Here is a 12,495-nt window from a genome sequence, read left to right as displayed (position 1 = left end):
ATTTCTATGCGCAATATTTCCCCAAAATGTCTTCTGGACCGAGAGCCCAAATACCAAATACCAATACAGCAGACTGTGCCGGGATTGTCCTGCTGCTGCAGCGGGGCTGTCTGTTCTGCGCTTAAGTCCCGAAGCCTGGGAGGCCCGCTCCAGGAATTGGGTTGGCATTTGAGGGCTACTTGAGGGGCAGAAGGTAGACAGAGTGTCCTTGAAGCCCAGAAGAAGTTGGAACTAAGAGGCAGACTCCCTGGATGTCCAAGGGAAGGGAGATGCCAAGTTGGGACCAGGTTTGAAGGCAGACGGCACTCCACTCCCACCCCCATCTCTTGCAGTCAGGCATGCTTTTTTGAAATCCTGTGGGAAAGGTCCCCAGGACTCCTCACTGCTCCAGAAGGCAGCTCCTTCCAGGGTATCCATAGGCCTCAACAGCAGAGACCAAGTCCAAGAGTTCTCACCGCAGGGATCTAGGGCAGCAAGGGTGAGTTGGGAGGACCCTCCAGGAAGGTCCCCTCCTGGCACAGATCCTGCAGAACTGATCTTTGTTTGTTTGTTTAGGTCCTTGTGGGGTTTTTTGCTTTTTTTCTATTAACAATTACTAGTGGGTTGGATCCACACCCTTATTATGTTTACACAAAACATTTGTAATGTATTGAGATTCTGGATTGTAATTAAAAGCGATCGGGATAACTCTACAGGGAAATTCGTGAGCAAGGAGCTCATTCACCAGGTAAATGGTGAAAGGTGTCCATTCCTGCTGCCAGCTGACCAGGTGGGAGATGGCTGACCCGGAACCCTCAGAGTCAGCCTTGGAGTTAGTGGGGACATGGTACTTCGAGCACAAAGAGGCAGGCAAGGGAGCTCCTTTTGAGCACCAAGGGTCTCTGCACCTGGCCTCTCCTTTCCTCTAGGCGCCAGGTCCTGCTCATCAGAGGGGTAGAGGGAGGGGAAAACTAGTGGATCAAAGTTCTCTGGGCTCAGGTTGCAGGAACCAGGAGGGCCAAGCACCTCTAGAATGCGAGAACAACCATCTGGCAGAAAGATGTCAGAAGAGGAGAAGCTGTGGCTCTGAGCACATGCTCATCTCCCAAGTAGGCGGCAGGCTTTGCCTGGGAACTTAGAAGGCCTCAGAGAAGGCTGTGGCCTGTGTAGTTCCCTAATCACTACTTTGTTTTCCCCATGTGACTTCCTTTGGGGAAGAGTTAGAAGAGAGCATTTCTAATTCAAAGTCTCCAAACATGTGTAGATCTCTCCTTGGCTTTTGTCTTGACTTCCATCCATCCATCAGTGATTATTAAAATGTGAAACTCTGGATTGTGTAATTAACCGGAACCCTCTTCCTCATGACTGCTCCAGTATCTGAGAGTGGCTTTCCAACCCTTCCTCCTGCCCTAACCTTTTAAAAATAACTCCTGTTTCTAGATTCCTCCCCAAGTAAGTGGGAGGAAATCTGGGACTAGTAAGGAAAGTTGCCAAGAGATCAGACCAAGGTAGGAAGGAGGTTTGGTTCCCAGCCATGTGCCCTTGGGTGGTCCTATTCATAGTTAGGTTTGGTATTGATTATTGCCCAGGGGTTCCCTGGCACTGGGGGCTGGCAGAACTCTGCCTCATCTGGCTAGCAGAATGCTCCCCTACCCCCGACCCTAGGCAGTTTCCCCTCTGAGGTGGAAGCCAGGAGTTGCAGTCTCTGACATATTCATAAGCTGACATGATAATCACGTGTGACAGGTCACAGGTTCCATGACATGTAAACAAGACAATACCACCCTCATGCAAATAACATGCTATAGGGGTGGAAACGCTTTCCTCCTCCTGGTTGACATTCTAGTATATGTATTCATTAACAACAACAACAACAACAACAAAAATGGAGAAAGAGTAAAATGCAAGATAGATTGTGCAGCATTCCCATACTTTAGTGTTTCTGAGATGACTTTTTATGCCAGACTTGGAAAAAACTCTCCTTTGCCCTCCCACTTCTGGTTCTTATCATAAGTGGCATTTTAGAAATATTTTTCCTATGCATGGGTGAATGCTTTTTACCCATCCTACCCCCATCCAATAGCCCTATTGGATTATTTGGGAATTTTGCAATAATCAAAGAAAGTAGGACTAAAAACACATTTCCAAGTAGTGAGCTGGTAATAGGTTCATTTTGTTACAGTTTGGGAGGCCCAACATATCCACGCGGGACCTAATGCAGTTTCATTGGAGCCGTATATTCTTCAGATCACTGGACACTGACTTTGCATGTGCCACTAAAGACACTGGGGACCTGCACGTTGGCAAATGCACTCTCAGACTTTCACTTGCTAAATGCCTTTGCGGTAACTGACAGTATTGAGCACTCTCTTTTCGAGATTTCTCCTGGTTCTCTGTTTCTCTGACCACTTCTTCTTGGCTTTCGTGGAGGGTTCTTTTTCCTCCTCGGCTTACCCCTTAAATATTCATATTATCCAGAGTTCTGTGCCTCATCCTCTCTGTCATTTCCAAAAAAAAAGGGTAGAAGATCTCATACTTTCATGGGTCAGTTACCACTGGTTTGTCAGGGAGCCTAACATCTAAATCTTAGGCTTTGCCACGTATTCACTGTCACCTTGGGCAAACTGGGCAAGCTACTTGTCTCTCTACACGTCAGTTTACTCATCTTTCCAAATAAGACAAACCACAAATGTTCATGAGAATGCATGCAGTTATTTGACATAGTGCTTACTGTATAGTAAACCCTGAAAAAAAGAATAGCTATTTTCTTGATGAACTTGCACTTCATTTTGTTGTTGTTTAGTCACTAAGTCCTGTCTGACTCTTTGCTACCGCCATGAACTATAACCCACCAGACTCCTCTGTCCATGGGATTCTCCAGGCAAGAATGCTGGAGTGGGTTGCCATTTCCTTCTCCAGAGGATCTTCCCAATCAGGGGATGGAACCTGCATCTCCTGAAGAGACAGGTGGATTCTTTACCAGGGAAGCCCACGCACTGATGGCTGGAGGGCATCGCCGACTCGATGGAGTGGGTCTGAGTGAACTCTGGGAGTTGGTGATGGATGGAGGCCTGGTGCGCTGCGATTCATGGGGTCGCAAAGAGTCGCACATGACTGAGCGACTGAACTGAACTGACTGAAACTCAGCATGTCCAAAACTGAACTCAGCCTTATCTTCCCATGCTCCTCCTCTTTCCCCAGTAGGAAACCTAGCAGTTACCTCAAATTCCTTTCGCTTTGACACCACCTCCAGCTTATCCAGGTAACCACTCAGTTCTGCCTATTTTATCTAACTAGTGTCAATCCTGTCACTAAGTAGTCAAATAAGTGAGTGAGTGAAGTCACTCAGTCATGTCGGACTCTTTGTGACCCCATGGACTGTAGCCTATCAGGCTCCTCCGTCCATGGGATTGCCATTTCCTTCTCCTGGGGATCTTTCCTTCTCCAGGGGATCTTCCTGACCCAGTGATGGAAGCCGGTCTCCCGCATTGCTTGCAGATGCTTTACCATCTGAGCCGCTAAGTAGTCAAATAAGTGCTTGTCAAATTGCAAATGAAGTTTAAGTAACACTGGAGCAAATGAATAGGCAACATTACATGTGAGTATGTAGCTATAATATTTAGTGTATTCACATTATATTTATAAGTGTAATAACAATCAGTAGTCAGGAAGATGTGCCAAACGCCCTCAAAGGAAACATGAATGTATGATACCTTCTCTGTCCTAAGGAAGCCAAGTCTTACTCTGCAGGCAGATTCAGATGAACCACAAATGGCCATAGGGAGGATTAGACAAGAAGAAAACAAAAGCAGAATAGCCTTATCCACAGTCATCATTTAAATAATGTTAATTCCCTTCCTCTGCTTTGTTAATTTCCTTTCTCAGATGGCCAGGTTAAGGTTCCTTTGGACTCTAAGGAAAAATAGGACACTAAATTCTTGCTATCTTCTTATTTTAGAAAAACCCTGGGGAAATGCCTGTGACTAGGAAGCTTAAAACGGGGAATGGTTCTAAGCAAGCAGCAGCACACTGCACTGCCAGGGAAACCATTGCTGACCCTTCAATCCTATCTAGAAGGGCTCAGGCCTGGTGGATTTTTTTAATATATAATCACAATCTGATAGAGAACCTGCATGCTCACTGGATTCTTGGCCCTAAATAACACATCTGAGCTGTGCTGAGGGCCCAGGCTGGCTTGCTGCCTCTGCAGACTCCCAAACATTGGGCCCTTAGAGCTGTTTCTAAGCCAAGGAAAAGTGGAATAGAATCTTATAGGACGGGTACAAAATGCCTCAAGCCTGGGTAAAATTGGCCAGTTTAAAACATAAGCCTCTTCAGCTGACTTTAGTGCTTATTTATAGCATATCCAGTGGGTGTGCCACTTTGGATAACCTTCTTGAGCTTGCTGTTCTCATAAATCTGGAACCAAGCACAACCCATTTTCCACCTGCTTTCCTCTCCTGAATCCTATAACTCTCTAATTTTCTAAACAGGTCTTCACTTCTCAGCCTCAGTTTCTCCACTATTCCCATAGTATTAGCTCACAGATCAACAACCAACCTGCTTACACCTTCTGTTGTCTGTTCCATTCATTTGGTTCATTCCAGTTCAGTTAAGTGGAGAAGGCAATGGCAACCCATTCCAGTACTCTTGCCTGGAAAATCCCATGGACAGAGGAGCCTGGTAGGCTGCAGTCTATGGGGTCGTGAAGAGTCAGACACAACTGAAGCAAATTAGCAGCAGCAGCAGCAGCAGCAGCAAATCAGTTCAGTCGCTCAGTCATGTCTGACTCTTTGCAACCCCTTGGACTGCAACACGCCAGGCTTCCCTGTCCATCACCAACTCCAGGAGCTTGCTCAAACTCATGGCCGTCAAGTTGGTGATGCCATTCAATTATCTCATCCTCTGCCATCCCCTTCTCCTCCTGCCTTCAGTCTTCCCCAGCATCAGGGTCTTTTCCAGTGAGTCAGTTCTTCTCATCAGGTAGCCAAAATATTGGAGCCTCAGCTTCAGCATAAGTCCCTCCAATGAATATTTAGGATTGATTTCCTTTTGGATTGATTGGTTTGATCTCCTTGCAGTAAAAAGGACTCTCAAGAGTCTTCTCCAACACCACAGTGCACAAGCATCAATTATTCGGTGCTCAGCTTTCTTTATGATTCAACTCTCACATCCATACATGACTACTGGAAAAACCAGTTTTGACTAGACGTTTGTTGGTAATGTCTCTGCATTTCAATATGCTGTCTAGATTTGTCATAGCTTTTCTTCCAAGGAGCAAGCGTCTTTTAATTTCATGGCTGCAGTCACCATCTACAGTGATTTTGGAGCTCCCCAAAATAAAGTCTGTCACTGTTGCCACTGTTTCCCCATCTATTTGCCATGAAGTGATGGGACCAGATGCCATGATCTTAGTTTTTTGAAAGTTGAGTTTAAAGCCAGCTTTTTCACTCTCCTCTTTCACTTTCATCAAGAGGCTCTTTAGTTCCTCTTCACTTTCTGCCATAAGGGTGGTGTCATCTGCATATCTGTTATTAATATTTCTCCCGGCAATTTTGATTCTAGCTTGTGCTTTATCTAGCCCACTGTTTCTCATGGTGTACTCTGTGTATAAGTTAAATGAGCAGGGTGACAATATACAGCCTTGACGTATTCCTTCCCCGATTTGGAACCAGTCTGTTGTTCCATGTCCAGTTCTAACTGTTGCTTCTTGACCTGCATGAAGATTTCTCAGGAGGCAAGTCAGGTGGTCTGGTATTCCCATCTCTTGAAGAATTTTCCACAGTTTGTTGTGATCCACACAGTCAAAGGCTTTAGCGTAGTCAATGAAGCAGAAATAAATGTTTTTCTGGAATTCTCTTGCTTTTTCTATGATCCAACGGATGTTGACAACTTGATCTCAGCCTTTTCTAAATCCAGCTTGAAAATCTAGAAGTTCTCGGTTCACGTACTTTTGAAGCCTGGCTTGGAGAATTTTGAGCATTACTTTGCTAGTGTGTGAGATGAGTGCAATTGTGCAGTAGTCTGAACATTCTTTGGCATTGCCTTTCTTTGGGATTGGAATGAAAACTGACCTTTTCCAGACCTCTGGCCACTGCTGAGTTTTCCAAATTTGCTGGCATATTGAATGCAGCACCTTCACAGCATCATCTTTTAGGATTTGGAATAGCTCAGCTGGAATTCCATCACCTCCACTAATTTTGTTTGTGGTGATGCTTCCTAAGGCCAGCTTGACTTTGCACTCCAGGATGTCTGGCTCTAGGTGAATGATCACACCATCGTGGTTACCTGGGTCATTAAGATCTTTTTTTATATTTTTCTGTATATTCTTGCCACCTCTTCTTAATATCTTCTGCTTCTGTTAAGTCCATACTGTTTCTGTCCTTTATTTGTTTGGTTAGGTATGTATATATTTTACCTCCTTTAAAAGTTTTTATCTATTATGTTGAATACATCTATATCTGCCTTACTTTAGATTTTGCTCAACAGTAAATATTGGTAACAAATTTCACATTTTTGTTCTTGTCTGCCTCAAAAGGATGCTGTGAGTTAATGTGTATGTATACCAGTTGCAGTGATTATTACCTCCAGTCACATTTTCCTGCCATTCTTTTCATGCTTTTCATCACTACAGATAAGAAGGAAGAATTTACATAATGGAATTTAGAAACCTGGTTTTTTTTTAAGTCTAAAACAATGTATTATTTCAACACTTCGCTGATCGTGAACCTATTACTTCAACACTTTAAGTTACTATTCACCTCTTCTATGCAAATCATACCTTTGCTTTTCTTAAACATGATGTCCAGTTCTGCATTTAATACACAGGAACCACTTCTCTCCAACATGCATGATTTTAAATAGCTCCCCTTTTCTACTCATCTTTTTATTTTTTTCCTCTTGCTGCAATTTTTCTTTTGAGCATATTCTTCTTCAAGCCAGAAGTCTGAATTATTTGCCTGAATCTGAAGAGTAAGATTTAGTGATCTCTTTAATTTTCATTACTGTTCGCTATCTCAGTTTCCTTATTAAAATTATTATATGGGACTTCAGATATCCAATTATATATAACCAAATGGCATAAGGTAGGACTTTACTATTAACCTGTAATCATTACCAGATAGTCTATTATGTTCCATGTTGAGTTTGGTATCATGAAAAAAGATTTAAAAACATTGGAACTGTATTTCTTGATTCTGCCTCTTAAAAACTTTGAGCAAGTTATGTAACCCCTTTGAGTCTAATATCTGAGTCTCGGCATCTCAAGATACTGCTGAAAAAAATGTAGCATGGTAAGGATCTACTCCTGGCAGATCCTTACTATGTGCCTGGCAATAGTAAATACTCAACAAAAGTTCAAAATTTCCCCCCTTTTCTATTATGTAGTAGCTAATAGCAGACCAACAATGCTCTTTTCAAGAGCAACTAGAAAATCTGAAATACTTATATCGTCCTTACTCTGAATATCTAAGAGCTTCCAAGGCAACCAACACTTGAAAATCATGTTCCAGAGAAGAATACTTTTCGAAGTAAACTAAACTTTCTCCAAGCTTCCTTAACTGTTGGGTTGACTGCCACTTTCTGCCACATTTTGGAATAGAACAATAGATTTTTTTTAAGAAAAGAAAAAGTACCTGCTAAGAAGCAGATAATCCAGCAGAGTTTTATGCAATTGTATGAGCATGAAGAGAGACAAATTAGAGTTTGGAGTTGTTGAGATTTCATAGAGAAATAAGGCTGAGACAAATAAGACCAACATTAATACCATTTCCCCATCAGGATGTTGCTAACTAGCTGCATAAGACAAAATGCTCAGTATAACATACTGAGAATAAAAAGCAGATTAGCAATTTTGTCAACCCAAAAGGGTTAGGAAGACCAAAATTGAAGTTCATGACATATCAAGGAGGAGAATCCTCAGGAAACTCTTCAGGCTCTCTGTTAGGAAGTAGAGAAACCTACAACCTAAGAATGCAAGAAACTTAGGTGAAGACTGAAGCTTACCAAGACTGAGTTCAGTCCTGGATGAAATTGAGCTGCTTTTCCTCTTTCTTGCCTTCTAAAATAGGTTGAATACTCTCTGGAAGAATATAACATCCAGAGTCACTATTGTTTTCATATAAAATGGCCAGCATTTGAGTAAAAAAAAAAAAAAAAAAGCTATATTAGGAAATAAGATCATGAGAAAAAATACACAGCAGAAACAAGGTGTCCTTAAATATTGGAGGTAGCAGACACAGATTTAAAATAGCAATAATTAATATAATCAAAGTAATTATATTTTAATAGGCTAGGAATTCTGCCCCTGAAACTGTAAGAATCAAATGGAATTTATAGAACTAAAAAATACAACAAGTGAATTTAAACAATCACTAGATGAGTTTAATTGGATATTTAACATGGTTTGAAAGAATTACCTGAAAAATAGATCAGAAGAAAATAACCAGTCTGAAGTGTGGAGGAAAGAAATAATGAGAAGTAGAGAGAATTCTGGGGAGTTGGAGGAGTAGAAAGCACCAGAAAACTGTCTTTCTACTGTGACAACAATTTTACTGGCAGAATCTGTCCTGTGTAATTAATTTAAAACTCTGGAGTATATTGAAGGAAATTAAAGTTGCAAAACTTTCAGAGGAAGGCATGGACAGTAAATTGAGGTTAACCAGTCAATTTCAGCTCTTAGCACAGTAGTAACTACCCATCCTTTAGCCTCAGCCTCACAGCAGGCAACTATACACACACTGTTGCAGCAGCTAGACACAGCTTGTGGAAGCAAGGGTAGGCAAAAAACCCTACTCTCCAAATATCAGGAAATAGTGCTGTAATTGTTGATCACTGATTGTGATCATAGAGATGCAAAAAGGAGGTTGGCAACTGTTGTATTTCCCCCAATTTCAAGCTGTTCCCCTCAGGCTGAAGTGATTTCTAAGGGACCTAAATGGCCAGAGCCCTCTCTCCTTACTTTGTTTTTCTCTTTTTTTTCCCCCTTTTGGGAGACAGACACTAAAGCTGAAGGCATTCAAAAGCAACTGCACATACAGAGGAAGATGAGAAAATGACCATGCATGGGAAAGGTAAAGGCTTAGAAAAAACCTGAGAAGATTTTAAGTTTCCACCTCAGGCTGATCCTTGGAACAGAGAGAAAGAAAACATAAACATAAAACAAGAAAGAAACAAAGAAAAACAGCAAACCCCGGGGAAATGAGAGAATCTGATTTTCAAAGTTTTCACATTATTAGATTCAAACATCAAGTTTTCAACAAAAATTGTTGTAAGACAAACAAAGCAGCAAAAAAGTATTGTCTATTAAGGATAAATAAATGTTCCTTTAAAATACCTGTTGGAAGAAATACAGGGTGAAGAAATTAAAAACTACTGTTTTAAAGATGCTCAAGAAAATGATACGTAAACAAATTGAAAATATCAGTAAAGAGATAGAAAATATAAAAAGAAATCAAAAAGAAATCCCAGAGCTGAAAAGTACAATAACTGAAATGAAAAATTCACTAGAGGATTCAAAGGCATACTTGAGCAGGCAGAAACATCATCAAACTTGAATATAGAACAATGGAAATTACTAAAAGTGAGGAATAGAAAGAAAAAAGATGAAAGAAAAATTGAGGATAGCCTAAGTGACACTATCAAACAGACCACTTAATCAGTGTGAGAGTCCCAGAAAGAGAAGAGAAAGAAAGTGGGCAGAGAGGATATTTGAAGAAATAATGGCAGAAAACTTTCCAAATTTGATGAAAGACATGAATATAAATATCTAAGAAGTTCAACAAACTCCAAGTAAGATGAACTCAAAGAGATCCACACCAAGACACATTATAATAAAATTTTTGAAAATCAAAGATTAACAGAGGATCTTGAAAGCAGCAAGAAGCAATTCATCATATACAAGGGATACTCAATAAGATCATCAGATTTTTCTCATAAGAAACTTTGGGGGCCAGGAGCCAATATATTCAAAGTGCTCAAAGGAAAAAATGAACTGTCGACTGAGAATCCTATGTACAGCAAAACTGTCCTTCAGAGTGAGGGAGAAATTAAAACATTTCTAGATAAATAAAAATTGAGAGATGTCATTACCATTGGAACTTCCCTGTTAAATGCACAAAGGAAAGGTAAAATGAAAGGAAATCAGACAATAAATTGAAGCCATCTGAAAAAGTAAAAATCTCAATAGTTAAATACATGGCAGCTATAAAAGGTAATACTATCACATAATGATTTGTAACTCCACTGTCTTTTACACATGATTTAAGAGACTAATACATTTTTAATTATTGTCTAAAAGTTAGTATTATTATAATTTTAGTTTGTAAATCTACATGTTGTCATATCCATGATTTAAAAGACTAATGCATTTTTTAGAATTATTAATTTAGGTCTTAGAGCACACAATATGAACAGTAAACTTGTGATGTCAGCAACTGGAACAGATAGTGACAGAGCTGTGAAGAGTTTAGTCCTAGATTAAATTGAGCTGATTTTCCTCTTTCTTTCCTTCTAAAATAGGTTGAATCCTCTCTAGAGGATTTAATTTTTTGTATGCTATCAGAGTTAAGTTGGTATAAATTCAAATTAAAGTGTTATAATCTTAGGATGTTAAACACAATCACCATGGTCACCACAAAGAAAATAGCCATTGAATATACAAAAGGAAATGAGAAAGAAATTTAAATGTTTCACTACAAAAAAAAAAAAAAAAAGACACTAATGCAGGAAATGAGGAACAAAAGAGCTGTAAGGAATACAGAAAACAAATAGCAAAGTGACAGAAGTAAGCCTCTACTTATCAGCAACTACTTTAAATGTAAATATATTAAATACTCTAATCAGAAGACAGAGACTGGCAGAAAGGATAAAACCACATGATCCAAACTATATGCCATCTATAAAAGACTCACTTTCCTCAAAAATACAAACAGATTGAATGTGAAAGAATGGAAAAAGATAGTGCATGCAAACAGTAATCAGAAGACAGCAAGGGTGGCTATACTAATATCAGAAAAAATAGACTTTAAATCAAAAATAAGTTAAAAGAAACAAAGAAGAACAGTATATGTTGATAAAAGCTTCAGTACATCAAGAATATGTTATAATTATAAACATTTACATACTTAATTACAGACTTGCAAAATTTATGAAGCAAAATCTAACAGAATTGAAGGGGAAAATAGCTCTACTTAACAGAAAGAGACTTCAATACTCCACTCTCAATAACAGGTAGAACATAAGAAAGGACACAGAGAACTTACCACAGTAAATCAGTGAGATCTGATAAACATACAGAACACTCTACTTAACTATAACAGCATTTGCATTCTCCTTAAATGTACCTGGCACATTTTTCATCACTACTACAGGATGAAATCAACAGAAGTAAAACTTGAAAATTCACACATTTGTTGAAATTAAATGATACACTCTTAAACAATGGATCAAAGACAAAAATCACAGGAAATTAAGTCTAACGAAGGGAGAAGGAAATGGCAATCCACTCCAGTATTCTTGCCTTGGAAATCCCATGGACAGAGAAGCCTGGTGGCCTACCATCCATAGGACTGCAAAGAATTGGACACTACTGAAGTGACTTAGCAGGCACACAATCTGAGGAAACTTGACATTTCCAAGAAATTATGCAATTGGAATCTGGGGCTTAGCTGTGGGCATTGTATAGCAAGCACCAGCAGAGGCCAAGAGAAGGGAAAGTAAGTGCAAATTGGTGTCAGCAAAGACATCTTCATTATGAATTCAGGTGGAGTGGGTATGGTTAGAAGCAACAACAAGGAAACGCTGCATATAGCTTTATTCAAATCAACCATTTTGTTTCAATACGATTTTAAACATTCTTAAGAAAATAAATGGAATTCTGGCTCCTTTTAAGACAAGTAAAACTATAATAGATTGTTGAAAACTGCAAAGTCTCTGGTAGGAAGGGCAGTGAACTCTTCAAAAGAAAATACTTCATTGGTTAACAAAAGAAGGGCCCTGTGGAGGGGCTGGAAAAAAGTGGATGAGCTGGCATTTTATACAATTGTGGTTTGTCTAGTTACCTGTTTTTGTGGATTGGAATAACAACAAAGAAGAACCAGGAAGAAATAAATGTGATATATGAAAAAAAAAAAAAGTCTAACAAAGATAGTATCAGTTCAGTTCAGTCGCTCAGTCATGTCCAACTCTTTGCGACCCCATGAACTGCAGCACACCAGGCCTCCCTGTCCATCACCATCTCCCGGAGTTCACTCAGACTCACGTCCATCGAGTGGGTGATGCCATCCAGCCATCTCATCCTCGGTCGTCCCCTTCTCCTCCTGCCCCCAATCCCTCTGACAAAACTACAGACCAATATATTTTATGAACATAAATAAACAATTCTCAATAAATGCTAACAAAACCAAATTCAGTAGCATATCAAAAGGACTGTACATGAGGACCAAGTGGGATTTATTATGGGAATGCAAGGACAGTTCAATATATGAAATATATACCCAGATAAATGTTTCTTTAATT

This window comes from Ovis canadensis, chromosome 12, assembly GCF_042477335.2.
Source record: "Ovis canadensis isolate MfBH-ARS-UI-01 breed Bighorn chromosome 12, ARS-UI_OviCan_v2, whole genome shotgun sequence".
Classification (NCBI taxonomy): Eukaryota; Metazoa; Chordata; class Mammalia; order Artiodactyla; family Bovidae; genus Ovis; species Ovis canadensis.
This window is presented reverse-complemented; position numbering follows the sequence as displayed.